We start from the raw sequence: 22,683 nt of genomic DNA on the forward strand, positions 1-22,683 counted from the left end.
CAAAGCTCTCTCTTATCCATTTACTAATCACCTTTAACTTTAGTAATTCTTTGTATTAATTATATTCAAATTACTAGTGTGCCTTCTGTCTCCTCTCCTAATTGACACACCTGGCAAAAGTAAGTACCAAGAGCCCCAGTCATATTGGATACACATAGAAAAAAAAAAAAAAGAAACCCCACTGCTGTTGAACTTATAATAAAAAATTATAAAACCTCATAAGGAAACAACCTACCATAAGCAGAAATCAGCAGACATAATAAATGGAGGATTAGAGCCCCTCAAAATAGACATAATAAGATAAAATTTGAAAGAGAATATAAGATCAGTATATTTTAGATCCTTAGAAACCTAAAAGAAGGATCAAAACACTAAGAAAAGAACAAGACTCTATGAAAAAAGAACAGATAGATTAGGAAAAATAACCATAGAAAGATAAAGACAAAAAAATACAGGTACTGAAAAACAGTTTCAGGGATGAATTAAAAAGCAAATTAGACATAGATAAAAAGAGAATAAATGAACTATGGAACAGATTCAAGGAAATGTTCCAGAATTTTGTGACCCAGTGACACAAAGATTGAAAATATTTAAAGAAGTTTAAGAGACCTGGAAGATAAAATGTGTAAGACCCAGAGAAGTGTTCATAGTATGCTACCTTTTGAGTAAAAAAGAGGAAAATAAGACTGTGTATTTATATCTTATTATATTTCCATAAAAAACTCAAACGGTACATCAAAAATGATAAAAAGTAGTATATCTGTGTGAATGTGCTTGTGGTGAGGGAAATAGGAGATGTGGGCAAGGGTAGGACTGAGATTTTTTATTACTATATACATTTTATTTACTTTTTTATCCTCAAGCTAACACCTCACTTTATTCTTTTCTAGTTTTATTGTGATATAATTGACATCTAGCATTCTGCAAGCTTACAGTGTACAGCATAATGATTTGACTTATATATATTGTGAAATAATTATCACAAGAAGTTTAGTGGACATCCATCATCTCATATAGATCCCCCAAAAAAAAGAAAAAATGGGGTTTTTTTCCCTTATGATGAGAACTCTTAGGACCTACTCACTTAATAATTTTGAAATTACTATACAGCAGTATTAAATATAGTCATCACGCTGTACATTACATCCATAGTACTGAAGTATACATTTTATATTGGTTTAATTTAAAAACCATGTGTGTTACTTTAGGTCTTCTGAGAAGTAGGAGTCAAGATGGAATTGGATATACAAGAGACTGATTGGAGGAAATGCCTGTGCATGTGAAAGGGGAGGGAGCCCCAGAAGGTGGGAAGAGTTTTCAGACCACAATGCAGGTCTGAGCCCCGGCCAAAAGGGACGGTTGCGTAGGCAGATCTTAAGACTGCAGTGCAGTTCTAAGAAGGGTTCAGCCAGGCTGGTGAGGAGTCCTCAAGCTAAAGTAGCCCATCAGAGGAGTCACATGTCTTGCAGCAATGGGTCTGCCTTAGTATCTTTGCTGTGCTTAGTCACTGACTGAGAGCAGCCTGGGTGAAGTGTGGCCTTGGTGGCCTCCATGCTGATGCGGGGGCGGATTCAGAGTGCAGCAGCTGAGGCCATCTGTCAATTACACTCCCATAGCAAGTGATCTGAGTGGCATATTTTCAAAGCTGCCAACCCATGTGATTAAATTTTGTATTCACAGAAGGACAAAATAAAGACATTTTCAGACAAAGATGGAAGGAGCTTATCACTCACAGACTGTCACCCTAAGAACCTCTGAAGGATTCATTTTGGAAAGAAATATTTTGAATCTTGAAGGACAGTGTAGGATGCATCTTTATTCAGGATTATAAACAAATCTTCTCTGAGGAAGGGAAGGAAAGGCCCCTAAATACATCACCTTGGAATGTAAGCAAATGTCACTTAGGGAGACATATCTCTAAATCTCTAGCTTCCAAGGCCTTTGCTGTTCAAACATGTTCTTTGCTCAGAAGACCTAACTGCAGAACTGTGAAATATCCAGTGGAGAATTGTCTCTTGACACCCAATTTGTCGATTTCTGCAAAAAAAAAAAAAAGTGTGCTAGAATTTTGGTAGGGATTGTGTTAATCTACAGATCAATTTGGGGAGAATTTCCATATTAATAATAGAGTCCTCCAATCCAACAGATGTTTCTCCATTTATTTAGATCTTCTTCAATTTCCTTCATCAGTGTTTAAAATTTTCAGTGTACATGTACTTATTTTGTTAAATTTATCCCAAAGTATTTTTAGTATTTTTAATTCTATTGTGAATGAAATTGCTTTCTTCTTCCTTTTTTTTTTGAAATATAGTTGATGTGCAATATTATGTTAGTTTTAGGTGAATGGAAGTTTTCTTAATTTCACTTTGGATTGTTTATTTCTTGTAAATAGTAATACAATTGATTTTCATATACTGATTTTGTCTTGTGATTTTGCTGAACTTATTTATTACTTATAATAGTTTTTTTGTATGTGAATTCCTTAGGATTTTATACATATAGGATCATGTCATCCACAAATAAAGACAGTTTTACTTATTCCTTTGTAATCTGGATACCTTTTATTTTTCTTGCCTGATTGCACTGGCCAGAACTCCAGTAGAGCATGGAAGTGGCAACAGTGAAGTGGCAAGAGTAGATATCCTTGCTTTTTTCTAAATCTTAAGAGGAAACATCCAGTCTTTTATTATTAAGTATGACGTTAACTGCAGGTTTTTTGTACACGTCCTTATCAGATTGAGGAATTTCCCTTTATTCGAGGTTTGTTGAGTTTGTATTATGAACGTCAAATGCCTTTTTTCCTGTATCTATTGAGATGATCAGGTGGTTTCTGTCCTTTATTCTGTTGTTTACTTTAAGGTGAATTTAATTTTCCTGAACTTTTAGAGAGGAGATATGGATTTATAACTTTATGTCTAGAGCTCTCTCCTGCTGTTTTTGTGAAGTGTCCAAAACCACAGTGGCTTAATTTCTACGATCTCCAGTCTCCATTTCTCTCCTTTACTTTTTCTGGACTGGTTCTTTCCTTTGTCTCTATTGTCACTATCCTGTTCAATTTAGATTCAGTAGTAGATCTCCTCAGTGTGGATCTTTATCCTCAAAGAATGCTTTGGCTGGTTAGTTCCAAGAGCTCATAAGTTTCAGTCGGGCTGTTTTAGCCCTCTTAGACCTTACTGTAGATCCACGGTACTCACTTGCCTTTGGAATGTTACACCCTTCACAGTTTAACTCCTGCCCTTATGTTGGCTCTGCGAGCTTTCAGTGAGTACCTGTTGGTTATATCGTTGTTCTCAGGTCAGTGAGAGGCCCTATTGTTTCCCTGTGCTTCCTTCTGTACATAAGCTGATACTGTAGGTATTGTAGCTGTCACTAGTTTGGCCCTACTTCCCCATATTTTTTTTCAGGGTGGGGGAGAATTTATCATCTAGTTTTGTTGCACAAATAGCTCCTGTTTAAAAAGAAAGCTAGCAGCTGAATAACTGAAAAGTAAAAATGGGAAACCAAAGAACAAAAGTGAAGTATGTCAACTCCTGGGACCAGGTCTGTGACAGGTATGTGTGTGTGTGTGTGTGTGTGTGTGTGTGTGTGTGTTATATAATCCCTTTTATTGGACCACATCTTCTGTGCATCAGGTGGCAGAAATAATTGGGAATGGACAGGGAATAAACAACAGAAAAAAGTGACACTCTTCACCTCTGCTACTTCAACTTGCTAATTTCTTTTTTAACAATTAAGTGAAAATTAAGTTACAGTAGGGAGTGTGGAATTATATTTTATACAAATAGTTCTGAGTGGAGAAGAAAGGCAATTAATGAACTGGTACTTTTGTGTTGCAATAGATGTAATTCGAATCCTTCAAATAAGGATGTTTGAGGTTTTTATCGTGGTGGGATAATGAGAACTGTTATTATAGTATATTCTCTGTTCAAGGAAGGAGACCTTCAGACTGAATTTTACTCTCAACTGCTATCAGAAGACAAGTAAAATAAGCAAAGATTCATGACCTAACTGCAAGTGATTACTCAACAAAGTCCAACAAATTTGAAGTCAGTGAGAGTAATCTCAAGGCTCTAGGTAGATAACTTTTAAACCAAATAACCAAATAACCATGCCTTTATACCATAAGATGATTTATACATATATAGATATAAATGTCTAGATTCAAGTTTAAAAATAAACATTTTAAAATCTGGCATGCTATGTGATTAGAATTCTCAGTGACTAAAACAGGGACTTTCCATTTTTAAAAAGGAAAGTGTTTCAATGGGATATTTCAAACCCACCTCCACACACGCTATTCTTATCCCAAGAATTTTATTTCAGTCATTGTGCAACATTTTGAATTTCTCCACAAATAACTTTGTACTTTTGTCTTTTATTCCCCAAATGCTTAAAATCATGCATTTTAAACCTTAAAAATTCCCTAGTTTACTCAGTAATTTATGATGGCAGAGTTTGGAAATGTCACTCTGATTCATTAGCTGAGAATAAATTTTCAAAAAATTATTTTTAAGAATTACAAAAACCAAAAAGGTAAAGATTAACAAGAAGCATTTATCTTGAATATTGAGCCTTCATAAAAAAAAGGAGGGGATATACTTCTCTGGTAATATTTTATTGAGAAGCCATAGAAGGAAACACACATACTTGCAAATATTTTTCAGGTACACACATTCAAAAGCAAACCTTAATTTCAGAATCAATCTAGTTTCCAACATTTTCCCAACTGCCTAGTCTATTCCAATTTGCTGCCATAATAATTGGTTATGCTTGAAAATTATAGGAAGAATAATTAAAGGTTTTACTCAGGAAAATCAAAAATACACTGCAGAGTGATGCTGTCCAAGTAATTTGAAAATTCAACTTAAAATTAATGGGCAAAGTGCCTCATTAAACATCATCAAGTAATTCTGATTTTTGAGGAACATAGATGCTAGTTCCAGAAGCCTCCCCTGCTTTCTCCTTCATCTTACCAACATAATTGACATGTGTTGTCAATGGAGAAAGATTTACAGTAAGCGGAGCCGGATGAATAAAACTGGATGTCTAATAATATCTGTATCTAAGAAATAATTTATTTCACTTAAGCCTGTTCAAAATTGAGCTAACACTGAAAAAGAGATTAAGGTAAAAGATGAAAGATCTCCCCAATTTTTTAGGGCAGGTAGCCGGAGAAGAAGATGAATGACAAAAGAAAGAAAAGCAATCACAAAGAAATTGCTGAGAGAAGAAAGAACACATACGTAAGAATAAAACAACAAAATCCTGGCTCTCTAAGAGCTACCGTCTGAAGAAGAAGGGGGAGCCCACATTCACAACTCTTATAAATACATTTGCATGGGACCTGACAATGTTGTCTTTCATTATTCAGAGTTATAACTATTGATAGAGTCAAAGTATTGTGACTGAAGGATATGGAAGGAATAGCTTGTAGAAAATATTTGCCCAGTGACCAGCATTATAGTTCTTAAAGCATAAATGTCAGCCAACAGTTCCCTGTTGAAACACATTTAATTAGAGTAGGCAACATATTTCATTGAAAACATTTTTTGAGCCCCTATAATGTGCCGGGGATGATTCTATACACTGAGACTAATGAGAAAACGAAACATAAAAATTCGTGCCTTCAGAAGATTATATTCTGGTGGGGAAAATAGATAAAAACAGGAAATAAGTAAAGTTATAGATATACATATAAAATATAGATTCAAAAAGAGCTAAGTGCTAAAGAGAAAAAAAAAAAAATGAAGCCAGGAAGGGGGATAAGATGTCTTGGGTGGTGGGGGTAATGGTGGTGGTGTGGAGATGAATAAGAAGCTGACATTAAATAATATCTAAAGGAAGTGAAGGTATCTGGGAAAAGAGAATTCCAGGCAGTGGGAAAAAGCAAATGCCAAGACATTGAGACAGGAGCTTGTCTGATGTGTTGGATGAATTACAAGACCAGTGTGGCCAGAGCAAAGTGAGGGAAGGGAAGAGAAATAAGAGATAAGGTCACCTCCGAGAGTTGCAACTTTTTTCCTTGTGATGAGAATTTTTAAGCCCTGCTATCTCAGCAACTTTCAAACATACAATACAGCAGTCTGAACCATAGTCACCATGTTGTACATTACATCTCTAGAGCTTCCTTATCTTATAACTGGAAGTCTGTACCCTTTTACCACCTTCATCCAACGCATCCACCCCTCATCCCCTGCCTCTAGCAACCACATATCTGATCTCTGTTTCTGTGAGTTTGGTTTTTTAAATTCCACATACGAGTGAGATCATACAGTATATGATATATAGTATACACAGAACTGATTCCTGAGGTCTGACCAAGTGAATCAATGATGGATATTAGCAAAATCCATTGTGGTCATCATTTTGTGATATATACCTTAAATTTACACAATGTGAATTATATCTCAATAAAACTGGAAAAAAAATAATGGCAACACCAAGTGTGGGTGAGGATATGGAGAAACTGGATCTCTCCTACATTGCTGGTAGAATGTAAAATGGTACAGCTCTTCTGGAAAACAGTTTTGTAGTTCCTTTAAAAATGAAACATACACTTCCAACATGGCCCAGCAATCACACTTCTGGGTATTTATCCCAGAGAAACAAAAACTTATGCCCACACAAAAACCTGTATATGACTGTTCACAGCAGTTTTATTTGTAACAGCTCAAAATTGGATACAGCCCAGATGTCTTTCACAGGTGATGTTTAGTAACTTTGGTACACCCTGTGCCATGGTATACTGCTCAGCAATAAAAAGAAGTGACTATTCATTACTAGATATAAAATAGATAAAAAAAAATAAGGACCTAGTATAGCACAGGGAACTATATTCAATTTCTTGTAATATCATATAATGGAAAAGAATCTGTAAAGAAAAAAATATATATGTATGTATATGTATAACTGAATCACTTTGCTGTACAACTGAAACTAACATTGTAAGTCAACTCTACTTCCATAATAGCTTGGATGAATCCTAAGGGCATTATACTGAGTGAACAAAAGCCAATTTCAAAAGCTCACATACTTTGTGATTCTATTCAAATAATATTGTCTAGTGACAAAATTATAGAGCTAGAGAACAAATTAGTGGTTGCTGAGGTTGGAGTTGGTGGGGGGCGAGGGGAAGAGGTGGGTGTGACTATAAAGGGGTAGCAAAAGGGAGTTCTTTCCAGTGATGGAAATGTTCTGTATCTTGATTGCAGTGGTGGTTACACAAATCTGCACACGGAATAAAGGCACACAGAACTACACACACATTGTACAGATGTCAGTTTACTGGTTTTGATATGGTTCCCCATTTAGAGAAGATATTAACTATTGGGGGGAAAATGAGTGAAAAGTACCTGGGATCTCTCTGTACTATCACTGCAATTTCCTGTGAATCTGTAATTATTTCAAAATATAAACTTGAAAAATGTAATTTAAACCCTAGCAAAAATAAGACTTTATTGAAAGACACTGAAGACTCAAAGAGAGAGAAAGAGGTCGGAGAGGTAATTGAGGGCAGTACATGACCCACCCTTCGTGAGGTGTTGGAACTTGACTCTGAGTGAGCTGAAAAGCTGGAAGTTTCAGAGGTGTGGTATCATCAAATTTATGCTTTATCAGGATCACTCTGACTGCTCTGCTGAGAACGGAATGACTCAAGAGAGGGCTTCCTTTTAAGAACAGAGAAATAACAACTTCTTTGCAGGCACACTGATGGAACAGTCCAGTAGAGAGGGGGGAAATTGATGATGCAAGAAAAAGAGAGGGGAGAATTAGAACTTATCAGCAACTTAGCAAAGGTAGCTAACCAGTCACCTTAAGCAATCCAAATGTATCAAACATATTATATAATTTACCTACTTATTATACTTATTGTCTGTGGTCTGTCACCCCCCAACTAGAATGCAAACTCTTCCAGGGGCAGGGACTTTTGTTTGCTTATGTATGCCAAGCAAGTAATAGGTGCTCAATAAATTTTTGATGCATGAACATATTCTTACAGGTGTAAAGAGAAAAAAGGGTCTGCCACATAAGCATAAATACTTGGTTTGGAGTATGGGCAGCACTTGGGGAAGATGGAGAGAAATGGTGCCTAAAGACACACAGAGATGAGGGAGGGTGTAGCTCAAGTGGTAGAGTGCAAGCTTAGCATACACAAGGTCCTGGGTTCAATCCCCAGTACCTCCTCTAAAAATCAATAAATCAGCAAACCTAGTTACCTCACCCCACCAAAAAATTAGCAACAACAAAAAAGAAACACAGAGAGAAATACCTAGCCAGCCATGGATGTGACTCCATCCTGCAGGGACACAGAAATAACACTGTGCTTTTATGCTTCATGCTTTGTGCTTAGTTTTAAAATCCTTTTGTATCCAGAGTAAAATGTAGGGAAATATTTTCACTCTCTATCACATGATCACCAGAAGCACGCATTTGATAAATATAGTTTGAATGACTACACTCTTTTTCAAAGGGCTCACGAGGCCAGTGATTCTGGTATGAGGCCATATAAATTTCCTAAAGCATTCCCAGCCCTGAAGTACACACATCCACCACTGTGAGAATCACTGCTGAAGATTAAATATTTTTATTTTCTTAAAGACTATTTTTAGGGAAGCATTAAAAATTGATTCATTTGGCCAGACCACAGAAATCAGTGCTCGCTATTTTTTTAAATACAATATGCTGAGTATTCTCTCTGACAGTAACCAAGGCCTGTGGAAAAAAGGGTTTCTGCTGTGGTACAGTGACCCTCTTGTCCAGAGTATTCAAATAAGTGTTAGATTCTCTTCTCTAGTTTGGAAAAGTTAAGAAAGGGCATATTCTCTGGAACACAAGTTATAATTTCTGACACTTACAAGGGCACCTTATTCATAAACAATTCAGCGTGAATTGCTATTTGAAGACTGAAACTCACATACTGCTTTGAGCTTAAGTGTTCTTTGCTTAGCTAATAGACTGGACATTATTGTAAGTGATAAATCCATTTATCTCCCTGTAATAGAGAATAAACAACACGTGCCTTTCCTGTCCTCAAAGAAACAGTTGTCATCCTCATAACCTAGTAAGTTACAACTGAATTCATTATCTCATTCACACAAGGATGCCATTTAATTTGAAGGAATGACTACAGTAAACAATTTTATAAGTAGAATAGACAGAAACCATATCTTTAAAAAGATTTCTTGATCTCCATATTTTAAGGCAAAGTCAATCTTCGATCTCATGTGGCCGAGATGAACTGAACTGATCTGATAGGTTACTGTTTTTTCCTTAATTAACATACAATATTATTGACATTTTTGTGTGCATACACTTGTATGAATTTTAACACATCTATATTGCTGTGTAACCACCACCATGGTTAGGATACAGAACAATTACATTATATACACTCCACCCCAGATTCCCTTGGGCTATCTCGTTGCAGCAGGGTTGGCAAACTACAACCAAGTCAAAGCTGGCTTGTGGCCTGTTTCTTAGGGACAGAAGCTAAGAATGGTTTTTACATTTTGTTTAGTTTTTTTTTTTATTGAAGTATAGTCAGTTTACAATGTTGTTTCAGTTTCTGGTGTATAGCATAATGTTTCAGTCATACATGCACATACATATATCCCTTTTCATATTCTTTTTCATTATAGGTTACTACAAGATATTGAATATAGTTCCCTGGGCTATACAGTAGAAACTTGTTTATCTATCTCATCTATAGTAGTTAGTATCTGCAAATCTCAAACTCCCAATTTATCCCTTCCCACCCCCTTTCCCCTCGGTAACCATAAGTTTGTTTACTATGTCTGCGAGTCTGTTTCTGTTTTGTAGATAAGTTCTTTTGCATCTTATTTTATTTTTTTTAGATTCTACCTATGAGTGATATCATATGGTATTCTTCTTTCTCTTTCTGGCTTACTTCACTTACATTTTTAGAGCACTGCAAAAAGAACAAAAGTAACACACAAAAATAAAGAATATGCAACAGAGACCACATGTGGCCCAGAGAGCCTAAAATGTTTACTATCTGTCCCTCTGCATTTTTACAGTCATGCCCTTGCCCCGCCCATAACCCCTGGAAACCACTAATCTTTGTCACTATAGTTTGTCTTTGAAAAATGTCATACAAATGGGATAATACAGTGTGTAGCCTTTTGAGAATTTGGAGCACAACACCTTTGAGATTCAACCATGTTGTTGCATTTGTCAGTAGTTCTTTCCTTTTTATTGCTGAGTAGTATTCTATTGTATGGCTATACTACCATTTGTTTATTCTTTCACCTGTTGAGGGGCATTTGGGTTGTTTCCTGTTTTTGGCATTTATGAACAGAGCTGTTATGAACATTTATATTTAGATTTTTGGGTGAATATGTTTTCACTTCTCTAGGGAAATACCTAGGCGTGTGATTGCTGGGTCATATGGTAAGTGTGTGTTTAAATTTATAAAAAAAACAAACTGCCAAACTGTTTTTCAGAGTGGCTGTACCAGTTTGCATTCCAAATAGTAATGTATGAGAGTTCCAGCTGGCTGTGCATCCTTGTCAGCAGTTGGCATTGTCAATATTTTTTATTGTAGCCATTCTAATAAGTAGATAGTGCTATTTCCATGTGGTTTTAATTTGCATTTCCCTAATGACTAATGATGTTGAACATCTTGTTATGTGCTTATTTGCCATCCCTGTATCCTCTTTGGTGAAGTGTTGGTTCAAGTTTTTTGGCATTAAAAAAAAAAAAACTTTTTTATTATAAAATGACTAAATTCACAGGATATTGCAAAGATAGTAGAGTGAGGTCCCATGTACACTTCACCGAGTTTGCCCCAATGTTTGTATCTTAGTACCAAAACCAGCAATTGACATTGGAATGATGTGTGTGTATAGTTCTACTCCATGTTGTCATTTGTGGAGATTCGTATAAACACCACTGCAAGCAAGAGGCAGAGCTGCTCCATCACCACAAATATCTCCCTTGTGCTTTATAGTCAGCCACGCACCCCCTCTCAAACATCCCTAACTCCTGGAAACTAGTCATTTGTTTTCCATCTCTACACTTTTGTCACATTGAGAATGCTATATAAATTGAATCATATAATATGTGACAGGTTGAGGTTCACTTTTGTCACTCAGCATGATACTCTCAAGATCCATCCAAGTTGTTGCACGTATCAAGAGGTCATTGCTTTTTATTGCAGAGAAATTATTCCATGGTATAGATGTACCACTGTTTGTTCACTATTCAACCACTGAGGAACATTTTGGTTGTTTCAATTTTTTGGCTATTGCAAATAATGTTGCTCTGATCATTTATGTACGAGTTTGTGTGGGCATAAATTTTCATACGTCTGGGATAAATGCCCAGGAGTGTGATTGCTGGATTGTATTTTAAGATTTTGCTCGTTTTAAAAATTGGGCTGTTTGTTTTCTTATCGTGTAGTTTTGAGAGTTTTATACCTACTGGATACAAGTCCTTTTTTTCAATGGATCATCTTTTTGGTGTCATGTTTAAAGAATCGTTGTCTAGCCATTGATAATGATAATTTCTCCAACTTTTCATTCTAAAAGGTTTACAGTTTTATGTTTTACATTTAGATATGGGATCCATTTTGAATTAATTTTGGGATAAGGTGTGAGACTTAGATCCAGGTTCACTTTTTTTTTTTGCATGGGGATGTCCAATTGTTTTAATACAATTTGTTGAATAGTCTGTTCTTCCTCCATTGAATTGCCAAACTGATACACGCTACAATATGAATGAACCTTGAAAACATTCAAGAAAGAAGCCAGTCATAGAAGACCACATACTGTGTTCATTCCATTTATATGAAATGTTGAGAATAGGCAAATCTATAGAGACAGAAAGTAGAGTAGTGGTTGCCTAGGGCCGGTGGGTTTAGGAGGAAATGAGTGACTGCTCATAGTTACAGGGTTTCTTTTTGAGGGGACAACGTTCTAAAATTGATTGTGGTGATAGTTACAGAACTTTGTTAATATTACTAAAAATATTGAATTGTACACTCCAAATGAACAGTATGGTATGTGAATGACATTTCAATAAAGCTGTTATAAAATTTTTTTTGAAGAAGAATATTTGTGAAATCAAGTAATGACAGCATAGCAACAAGCAAAAATTGAGGATAACTGAGTAAGAAGTAAGTAATTTCAGACAATTTTAGAACAGAGCAATAGTAAGAGTTGCTAAGAAAGTTATTTTGAGTTTATGGAGTGTTTGATGAGTTTTGAACATAAATTTCTTTAAAATGACTCAAGCCTGTCATTCATAGAGTGCTGGTAGGAGTGTAAGCTGACATAACCTTTATTGAAAGCAACCTGTCAAGGTGTATCAAGAGGTTTTTAATTTTAAACTCTAACAATCTTTTACCCAGTAATTCCACTTTGAGGAATTTATTATCCTAAGAAAATAACTTAAAATACATTCAAAGATTTATGAAAAAAGGTAATGCTAAAAATTTAGAGGTAATCAAAGAGAACATGGTTAAGTACAACCATGCAATGACTATTGAACAGTCATCAAAACGTCTTTTTTCAACAGCAAGGTCCTACTGTAGAGCACAGGGAACTATATTCAATACCTTGTAGTAGCCTATAATGAAAAAAAATATAAAAAGGAATATATGTGTATAACTGAATCACTATGCTGTACACCAGAAATTAACACAACATTGTAAATCAACTATACTTCAATAAAATTTTTTTAAAAATCCTTCTTCTAACACCTTTATTAAGGTGTAATTTTTTGAGGTGTAACTGATATATGAGAAACTGCATTTATTTAAAGTATACAATTTGATAACTTTTGAGATATATATGTTCATTAAAATATCACCATAAAACCAGGGGAAGGGAGGTGGGAAGGGATAAGTTTGGGAGTTTGAGATTTGCAAATGTTAGCCACTATATATAAAAATAGATTAAAAAAACAAATTTCTTCTGTATAGCACAGGGAACTATATTCAATATCTTGTAGTAACCTTTAATGAAAAAGAATATGAAAATGAATATATGTATATATATGCATGACTGGGACATTGTGCTGTACACCAGAAATTGACACATTGTAACTGACTATACTTCAAATAAAAAAAAAAAGTAAAACAAAAAGGTTATTTATAAAATATTTATCACCGTAATAGGATAATGAACATCATCACTCCCAAAAGTTTCTTCATCCCCCTCCCTCTTGCTCCTCACCAACCACCACCATCTGCTGGGCAATCACTGATCTGTTTTCTGACACTATAGACTTGTTTGCATTTTCTAGAATTATATATAAGTGGAATTATACTGCTGTGTACTTTTGGTCTGAGTTATTTCACTTGGAATGATTATTTTTGGACTCATCTGTATTGTGTGTATCAATAGTTCATTCCTTTTTAATTGTGAGTGTAACCCATTCTATGGGTACACCATTTATTTATTCATTCACCCATTGATGGATATTTGGGTGGTTGTTTCAGTTCTTGGCCAGTAAATGAAGCTGCCATGAAAATGCATGTACAAGTCTTTGTATCGACATATGCTTTCATTTCCCCTGGATAAATACCTAAAAGTGGAAGAGCTGGATCATATGGTAGGTGTACGTACCACTTGTTAAGGAACTTCCAAATTGTTTTCCAAAGCGGCTGTACATTTTATATTCCAATAAGCAGTATACACAAATTACAGTTTTTTCATATCCATATCAACTCTAGGCACAGTCAGTCTTAATTTTAGCCATTTAAAAAGGTGTAAGGTAGTGTTTCATTGTGGCTTTAATTTCCGTTTCTCAAATAACTAATGATTTTAAACATTTTTTCATGTGCTTATTTGCCATCCATATATCTTCTTTGGTGAAGCATCTGTACAAATCTTTTGCTCACTTTTATTTATAGAATTGTTGGTTTTCTTATTATTGAGCTTTGAGACTTCTTTATATATTTTCAATACAAGCCCTTTATGAGATATATGATTTACAAATATTTTCTCCCAATGTGTAGCTCATCTTTTCATTCTCTTAACGGTATCTTTTGAAGAGAAGTTTTACATTTTGATGAAATCCAATTCATCTTTTTTTTTTTTTCATAGATCAAACTTTTGGTGCTGTTTCAAGGAAATTTTTGCATGACTCAAGGCCGCAGTTTTCTCTTATGTTTTCTTCGGGAAGTTAAAAAAAATTTTACATATAGGTCATTCATCTATTTTGAATCCATTTTTGTTGTGAGGTATAGATTCAAATATATTTATTTTTTGCATATGGATAACTAGTTGTTTCAGCACAATTTGTTGAAAAGACTATCCTTTCTCCACTGAATTGTTTTTTGTCAAAAATCAGTTGTCCACATATGTGTAGATTTATTTCTGGACCCTAATCCATTCCTTTAATCTAATCGGCTATCTTGATGTCAGTCCCACAGTGTCTTGATTACTGTAGCTTTATAAGTTTTTGTAATCAATTTGTTTTAATCTTCTCATTTTGTTCCTCTTTTTCAAAGTTATTTTGGCTATTCTAGGTCCTTTGCACTTCTATGTGAAATTTAGGACAATCTTGTCAGTTTCTACCAAAAAGTCTGCTAGAATTTTGATTGGGACTGCATTTAATCTATAGACCAATTTGGGGAGAATTGACATAATCATAATCATAATAAGTGTTACGATGTATGAATACAGTACATCTCTCTATTTAGGTCTTGTTTAATTTCAGCAATGCTTTGTAGTTTTTAGCATACATATTTTTCCACATCTTTTGTTATATTTACTGCTAAGTTTTAACTATTTTTGATGCTATTCTAAATAGTATTTTAAAATTTTAACTTATGATTGTTAATGGTATTTAAAAATATAATTGATTTTTGCATATTGATCCAAACTTCCATTCCTGGGACAAACCTCACTTGGTCATGACACATTATCCCTTAATATACTGTTGGATTCAATTTGCTAAAACTTAATTTAGAATTTTTGTGTCTATGTTCATGAGGGATATTCATCTTTAATTTTCTCTTCTTGCAATGTCCTTATTAGGTTTTGGTATCAAGGTAGTGCAAGCCTTATAGAATGAGTTGGGAAGTATTCCTTTCTCCAGTTTTTTGTAAGAGTTGCAAAGAATCAATATTATTTCTTCCTTAAATATTTCATAGAATTCACCAGTGGAGACATCCAGGCCTGGTATTTTCTTTGCAGGAAAGTTTTTTTTAACTGAAAATTCCATTTATCTAATATAGCACTTTTTAAATTTTCAATTTTTTTTTTTTTTAGCAAACTCAAGAAATTCCATTTTATTGCTCTCAAAGTACCAGCTTTGGGTTTCATTTATTTTCTTTATCATTTTTCTGTTGTCCATTTCATTGATTTCTGTTCTGATCTTGATTATTTCTTTTCTTCTGCTTAATTTGTGTTTAATTTGCTCTACCACTTTCTTAAGGTAGAAGCTAATGTAACTGATTTGAGCCCTTTCTTATTTTCTAATATAAGTATTTAGTGCTATAAAGTTTCCTCTAGGTACTGTTTTAGTGGCATCCCACAATTTTGTTAGGTTGTGTTTTCATTTTCATTCAATTCAAGATACTAATTTTCCTTTTGATTTCTTCTTTGACCTGTGGGTTATTTAGATGTGTGTTATTTAGTTTTCAAATGTTTATGGATTTTTCAGATGTTTCTGTTCTTGATTTTTAATTTAAATTCCATTGTGCTTACAGAACATGTTCTATTTGACTTAGATCCTTTTAAATTTATTGAGACTCATTTTATAGCTTATAATATGGTCTCTCTTGGTCAACGTTCCATATGCAATTGAGAAGAATGTATATTCTGCTGTTGTTAGAAGGCATGTTCTATAAATGTCAACTAGGTCAAACTGGTTGATTGTGTTGTTCAAGTTTTCTATAGCTTTACAGATTTTTCTTTTTGCTTTCTCTATCAATTATTTAGCAGGGGTATTGAAATAAACTATAATTGTGAATTTGTCTGCTTCTCCCTTCAGTTCTCTCAGATTTTGCCTCATATATATTTGGAAACTCTGTTATTAGGCACATGAATGTTTCAGATCATGTCCTGGTGAATTGACTCCTTTATCAGTATAAAATGATCTTCTTTATCCCTGATGGTTTTCTCTGCTCTTTATCCCTGATGGATTTCCCTGATGGAAATCTACTTTGTCTGATATTAATCTAGCTGCTCAAAATTTCTTCTGATTAATGTTAGTACGATATTTCTTTTTTCATCATTTTACTTTTAACCTACTTGTGTTTTTATATTTAAAGTGCATTTCTTAACTCATACCCTTATGAGAAAAAAACCTACCAATCAGAATACAATGAGTATGTACAATTCCTTTGCCTATAGCCTTGTAGTTTCCAGTAAAAGCATCATCTTCCAAATTCACATTAATCAACTTTTTTTTGTTTTGCATACATTAGAGTTCACCTTTGAAATATACATTTCTATAGATTCTATACATTTCAGATGCAGAGTTGTAACTGAGCAGAACCCTATTGTCATCATTGGTGACCATCTGATATCCATAGCTATGTTTGTAACTGCTTAACTGTATAATGGTTTAAAGGATTTTTCTCATGCTCTTGCTGACCAGGGTTAGGCTGGAGAGGAGGGAGGCTTGGGTGGTCTGCCCAACACCCTCATGGTGCTGTGTGAGGGGACCATGCTCAGTGCCCTGCTTTTGTACCCAGTGCCCTTCTCTTGACCCTGACACCTCAGAAATGGCAATTGGGTATTTTGTGCATCTTGTTGTTCATAACTTGCCCCAATTGTGCATGTCTGCAGTTGTTTTCAACCGCCTTGTGGTTTCCTTGTATCCTGTTGTTTGAGCTGCAGGCCTCAGCCTGCAGCAGAGGGTGCCAGACCTCAGCCTGCTTAAAAGGCTAAAAGCATTTATCAACCTGACTTTAAACTGCACAAGTTTTTCTCCAGAGCTCTTTTCCATAGACCCCCTTCCTATGCATTCTTTGTTCTAGGTATGAGAATATTAAGAGTCCCAAATCTAGAGGTGAACTTCATACCCAGCAGAGGGAAGGGGACTGCTGCATTTGCAAAAACAACTTTACAAAAATTTGTTACCCTGTATATAATCTCTATGGAAACTAGCTCTTCCCCTTGAACTCTTGAATTTTTACTATAAAACCCCCTGCCTTCTCTCCCCAGGAGGCTCACAGTCTTAGAGGCATTAGCCCACTTTGACCTCCTTTGCCTGGTGAAGAAATAAAGCTGCCTTTTCTACTTCATCAAAAACTCTTTCCTCAAGTCTCAATTTGGTAAGCAGAGTACAGAGGCCATGTTTCGGCAACAGAATCATGGATCTATTACCCCAGTACCATACAGAACAATCCATTCACCTTAAAAGCTCCCCTGTGCATCTTCTTTATAGTCAACAAGTCAAGTCTTCCCAGCCCTCAGCAACCACTAATTTGTTTTTTGTCCCTATCATTTTGCCTTTCCTATAGTCACATGAATGGGATTATACAATATATACAATGTGTAGCCTTTCTGCTTGCCTTCTTTCATTTAGTAAAATGCACTTAAGATTCATCAATGTTGATGAATGAATCAATAGCTCATTCCTTTTTATTGCTGAATAGTATCCCTATGTTTGTTTATCCTTTCCCATGATAAAAGACAACCTCATTGCTTCCAGTTGTTAGCCATTAAGAATAAAGCTGCTATAAACTTTTGTGTATAGTATTTTGTGTGGACATAATCTTTCAAATCACTTTACATGTATACTAGGGCTAAGTGAATAAGTAAATGCGTGATGGATGGTATGCCCAGGTTTCTCACTGTCAGAGAGGAAAGTGAAAGATAATCAAGAAAGGAAAGCAGCAATGAAGTATATGATACCGGGTTAGAGACTGAGACATAAGTATGAACTTACGTTTACCTTAATACAAATATGAATAGAGACATAAGTCACTTTAGATATGTGTGTATATGTAGGTTAGTATACATACATGTATTACTTATCTCTGTTCATTGAGAGGGCCTAGAAGCAATGCCATCCAATAGCAACAAGCACATCCAGACCTTAATTTCTGCTATAAAAGAAATCAGGAATCCTTAGAGAAATAGCTGATTTTACGACCAGGACACAGAGCATCTTATAGTATTAGAAAATAAGGAAGTGTTCAAAAAACCAAAAAAGATGAGAGTATGTCAAAGTGACACATGAGCAAGCCTGAAAGTGCTACCATTGGCCAAAGCCAGAACAAACTGAGTGTCCTTTACAATTTCATTTTATGTCCTTTTTTCCCTTATTAGCTGTAACCCTTTATTTTGTTATTTTAGTGGTTGCTTTTGCGCTTACACTATACATCTTTAATTTGTCATAGTAAAACGTCTAGTAATATTATACCACTTAATGCATAGTTTAAGAACCCTGCAATAGTGTGTTTCCGTTTCTCCCCTCCTGGACATTCTGCTGTTTATCATGTACTTTGTTTTTGCATGTATTATAAAACCCACACTACATTTTAAATTATTTCTGTTTATACAGTCAATATCTTTTAAAGATATTTAAAGAATAAGGAAAATATTAGATATTTACTATGTCGTTATTATTTCCAATGCTCTTCCTTATCTTTGTGTAGATCTACATTTCCTTTGGTAGCATTTTTCTTCTGCCTAAAGGATTTCCTTTAACATTTCTTATAGTTATGGTCTGCTGGTGATAAATTCTTTCACTTTTTATAAGTCTGGAAAAGTATTCTTTTGTCTTTGTTTTTGGAAAATGTTTTTTCTGGGTATAGAATCTTAGGCTGATTCTTTTTTCCGTTTCAGTACTTTAAGGATGTTGTCCCATTGTATCTTGCTTGCATTGTTTCTGATGGTAAATATACTATCATACTTTTGTTCCATAGAGCATTCAATCAGGAAGGTAAAATCTTGAGCAGAGTAGATCTTCATAGGCACAGGCAAAAGCTGTTGTCCACAGGCAGAATTTCTTCTCCGTTTAAGGGAAGCCTCAGCTCTGCTTTTAAGATTTTCCAACTCCTATTATAATGGCTCACTACTTCAAGCAAGTGCTAAAGATTAAGCTAACAAAAGGGTGTGTCTTACTAGCATAAAGAGGAGATATCCTTTTATACCCTTGAATTCTGGCAGCAGAAGTGGCCAACTACAAAATTAAGGGTCACTTATATGAGGTTTCTTTCTCCTTGCCCTAGTATTAATTCACCTTTTTTATTCAATACACCTTCTGGACTATTCCTCTTCCTTAGTCAGAATTTTAATAACTATGTATTTTAAGTGAAAGATGACCATTGTTTTAGATAACTGAGTGATGAAAAGGAACCAGCAAAGTTAACTTTAAAAGTAGCAGGGCCAATATAACAAGTATCTGGACTTATACTTACAAATGAGAAAGCACTCACAGAACTCGGATTTTTTTGTTGAGATCTTCCCTTACAGATAAGGGTGAGCAAGTGACTAAGTTTTGGCTAATGAGATGTAGGCAGAAGTTTTGGGTGAGGATTCTGGGAAAGCTCATTTAAAAAGGAGTTGACTCACCTGGAAAGTGCTCTTCTGCCCCTTTCCTCTTCTCTTTTCCTCTTTCTTCCAGCTTGGAATGCAGACACAATGGCTAGAGTTGCAGTGGCCATCTTGCAACCATGAAGCAAACTTTCAGGTGGAAACTGTATGTTTAGAAGGGCAAAACAGCAAGATAGGAGTAACCTGGGACTTGGATGACTTCATTGGTCTGTCAGGCCACTGCTGGATTGCCTACCTCTTCCTAAAAAAAAAAGAAAAATAGCCTTCTGATTTATTTCAGCCATCCTTATTGAGTGTCTGTTACTAACAGATGAACACAATTCCTAAATGATGGATTCACATCCACGTGGTAGGCAGTATCTTCTCCCCAATACTTTTCTTCAGATGAGACCAGTGTGACCCTGATATGGAATACTTTCGACCACTAAGTTAGGGTTGTGTCTCAGTCTGTCTTACTCTCCACTTCCAAACATTATGCCTGACAAATAGTATGTGCTCAGTAAAAATTTATTGACCAATCAGGGGCCTGGCTTAGTCTGGATCCATAACTCTCAGACTCCAGTCTCCAGTTTGGTTAGATTAGCCATGTTCTAGAGTCATTGTGGTTCCTGCTTGAAAACAGCAAACAAACCTTGCCTCACTTTCAAGGTAGCAGAGTCTAAAACAATCACAAGGGTTTTTAAAATAGTAAAGGACCATTGAAAACAGGAGATCAGGACAATTCCTAAAATGAAAAAAGGCAGGTGATGATGGAGGTACAAGAAGAGATTCCAGGTCCATGTTTATTTCCTAATCCAGCTCACTGTGGTGCACGTTGTGTCTTTTGTTCATCTCTCCTGCCCTTTGGAGTACAAATGCTCATCCACTTAACTTTTGTAAAACTATGATTTAAAGTAAAGTGACCTACATAAATAAGTAATTATCACAGATTAATAAATAATAAGCAAAGGAAGGAGGAAGAAATATACATACATGCTCACGGGTGACAAACATAGAAAATCAACAGTGGCATTCCGCCAGGTCACCAGGACAGGGGAAAACCATGAGGGAAGAGAGAGGAGTCAGTTCAGAATATGCCCAGAAATGGTCCATGTAAATATTAGAGGAAGGAAGCTTTGGAAGCAGTTTAAGTTATAGGGTGAACCTCTCATACATCTTTTTCTTGTGACACAGGGTCAAGAGTTTATGATCCTAACATTATTATTCAGCTTTAAAAAAGCAGGAAATCCTGATACTTGTGACAACATGGGTGAACCTGGAGGACATTATAATAAGCGGAATAAGCCAAACACAGAAAGACAAATACTGCATGATCTCACTTATATGAGGAGTCTAAAATAGTCACACCTAAATATGTACAATTTTTATCAATTATACCTCAGTAAAGTCCCCTGTGCTATACAGTATGAACTTGTTGTCTATCTATTTTATATATATTAGTTAGTATCTGCAAATCTCAAACTCCCAATTTATCCCTTCCCACCCCCTTCCCCCTCTGGTAACCGGAAGTTTGTTTTCTATGTCTGTGAGTCTGTTTCTGTTTTGTAAATAAGTTCATTTGCCTTTTTTTTTTTAAGATTCCACATGTAAGTGATATCATATGGTATTTTTCTTACTCTTTCTGGCTTACTTCACTTAGAATGACATTCTCCAGGGCCATCCATGTTGCTGCAAATGGTATTATTTTATTCTTTTTATGGCCGAGTAGTATTCCATTGTATAAACATGCCACAGCTTCCTTATCCAGTCATCTGTCGATGGACATCTAGGTTGTTTCCATGTCTTGGCTATTGTAAATAGTGCTGCTATGAACACTGGGGTGCCTGTAGTTTTTTGAATTAAAGTTCCCACTGGATATATGCCCAGGAGTAGGATTGCTAGAGTATATGGCAAGTCTATTTTCAGTCTTTTGAGGAATCTCCATACTGTTTTCCATAATGGCAGCACCAAACTACATTCCTACCAACAGTGTAGGAAGGTTCCCCTTTCTCCACATCCTCCTCCAGCATTTATCATTTGTGGGCTTTTGAATATGCCCATTCTGACTGGTGTGAGGTGATACCTCATTGTAGTTTTGATTTGCCTTTCTCTAGTAATTAGTGATATTGAGCTTTTTTTCATGTGCTTATTGGCCATTTCTATGTCTTCTTTGGAGAATTGCTTGTTTAGGTCTTCTGCCCATTTTTATATTGGGTTATTTGTTTTCTTGTTATTAATCTGTATGAGCTGTTTATATAGTCTGGCAATTAAGCCCTTGTCAGTCTCATATTTTGCAAATATATTCTCCCATTCCATAGGTTGAGTTTTTGTTTTGCTTATGGTTTCCTTTGCTGGAATTAATTAATTTTTTAAAAAGATGGCAGAGTAGGAGGACACTGAGCTTACCGCCCTCCATCAACACATCAAAAATACATATACATGTGGAGTAATTCTCACTGAAAACAAACTGGAAACTAAAAGAGAGACTCTTCTACAACCAAGGCCATTAAGAAAGATCCACACAGAGTTGGGCAGGAAGGGAAGAGAGTCAATCAGGTCGGGACCCATGCCAATAGGAGACACAGAAACGAAGGGTATATCATGGGCTTGGAGACCCTCCCTGGGGAATGATGGGTTCAAACCACATATTAGGCACCTAGGAAGTTGAGCTCCCTTGGCTGATTTGAAAACCAGTGGGACTTACAGAAGGGCTGTAAGAAACAGACTCTGCTCCTGAGGAACATGTACACAAACTTTCTTGCTCCCGAAACAAGGTGGAGGAAGCAGATTGAAACTGCCTGGGATTCTGGCCAGTTTCCTGTGACCATCACAGCATGTGCCCTGGACCCTCTAGCACTGGCACAGCTGTCCACTAGGGCCAAGGCTGCATTTACCAATGAGATTGCACACTTGGGGGGACAGAGCCAGCTCGGACCTGACACTGCATCTGAACATGGCCAGAGCGGCCATTACTGCTGTAAGCAGATAGGGTAGGGGATCCCCAGAGACAGAGAACCAGGTATGGCTTTCTTGACTTAAAGAAGCCATTTTTGGTCGAAGCCATTTTTGGTCTAAGCATTTTGTGATCTAAGCCTGGTCACAATGCTTGCCTTTGAACAGGTCTCAGTAACTAATAGTCTTAAGGAAACAAAAGAATGCAGAAACATTGCCTATTATAGGGCAAGCGAAATAACAACAGCAAGGGTAATATATCAGTTGTAAA

The 22,683-nt window shown here is 35.7% G+C and overlaps 1 long non-coding RNA gene across 1 annotated transcript in view; it reads right to left on the minus strand.

Moving 5' to 3' along the window:
• Positions 1-1,804: 1,804 nt before the first annotated feature.
• The window catches only part of LOC123619451 (uncharacterized), a 70,486-nt gene continuing 49,607 nt past the window's right edge, over positions 1,805-22,683 (minus strand). The window contains exons 2-3 of the long non-coding RNA XR_006728056.2: positions 19,500-19,722; positions 1,805-2,037 (exon numbers count right to left, since the gene is read on the minus strand). This is a non-coding gene — a long non-coding RNA (uncharacterized LOC123619451). The remainder of the gene's footprint in view (positions 2,038-19,499; positions 19,723-22,683) is intronic.

The sequence above is a fragment of the Camelus bactrianus genome, chromosome X, assembly GCF_048773025.1.
Source record: "Camelus bactrianus isolate YW-2024 breed Bactrian camel chromosome X, ASM4877302v1, whole genome shotgun sequence".
Classification (NCBI taxonomy): domain Eukaryota; kingdom Metazoa; phylum Chordata; class Mammalia; order Artiodactyla; family Camelidae; genus Camelus; species Camelus bactrianus.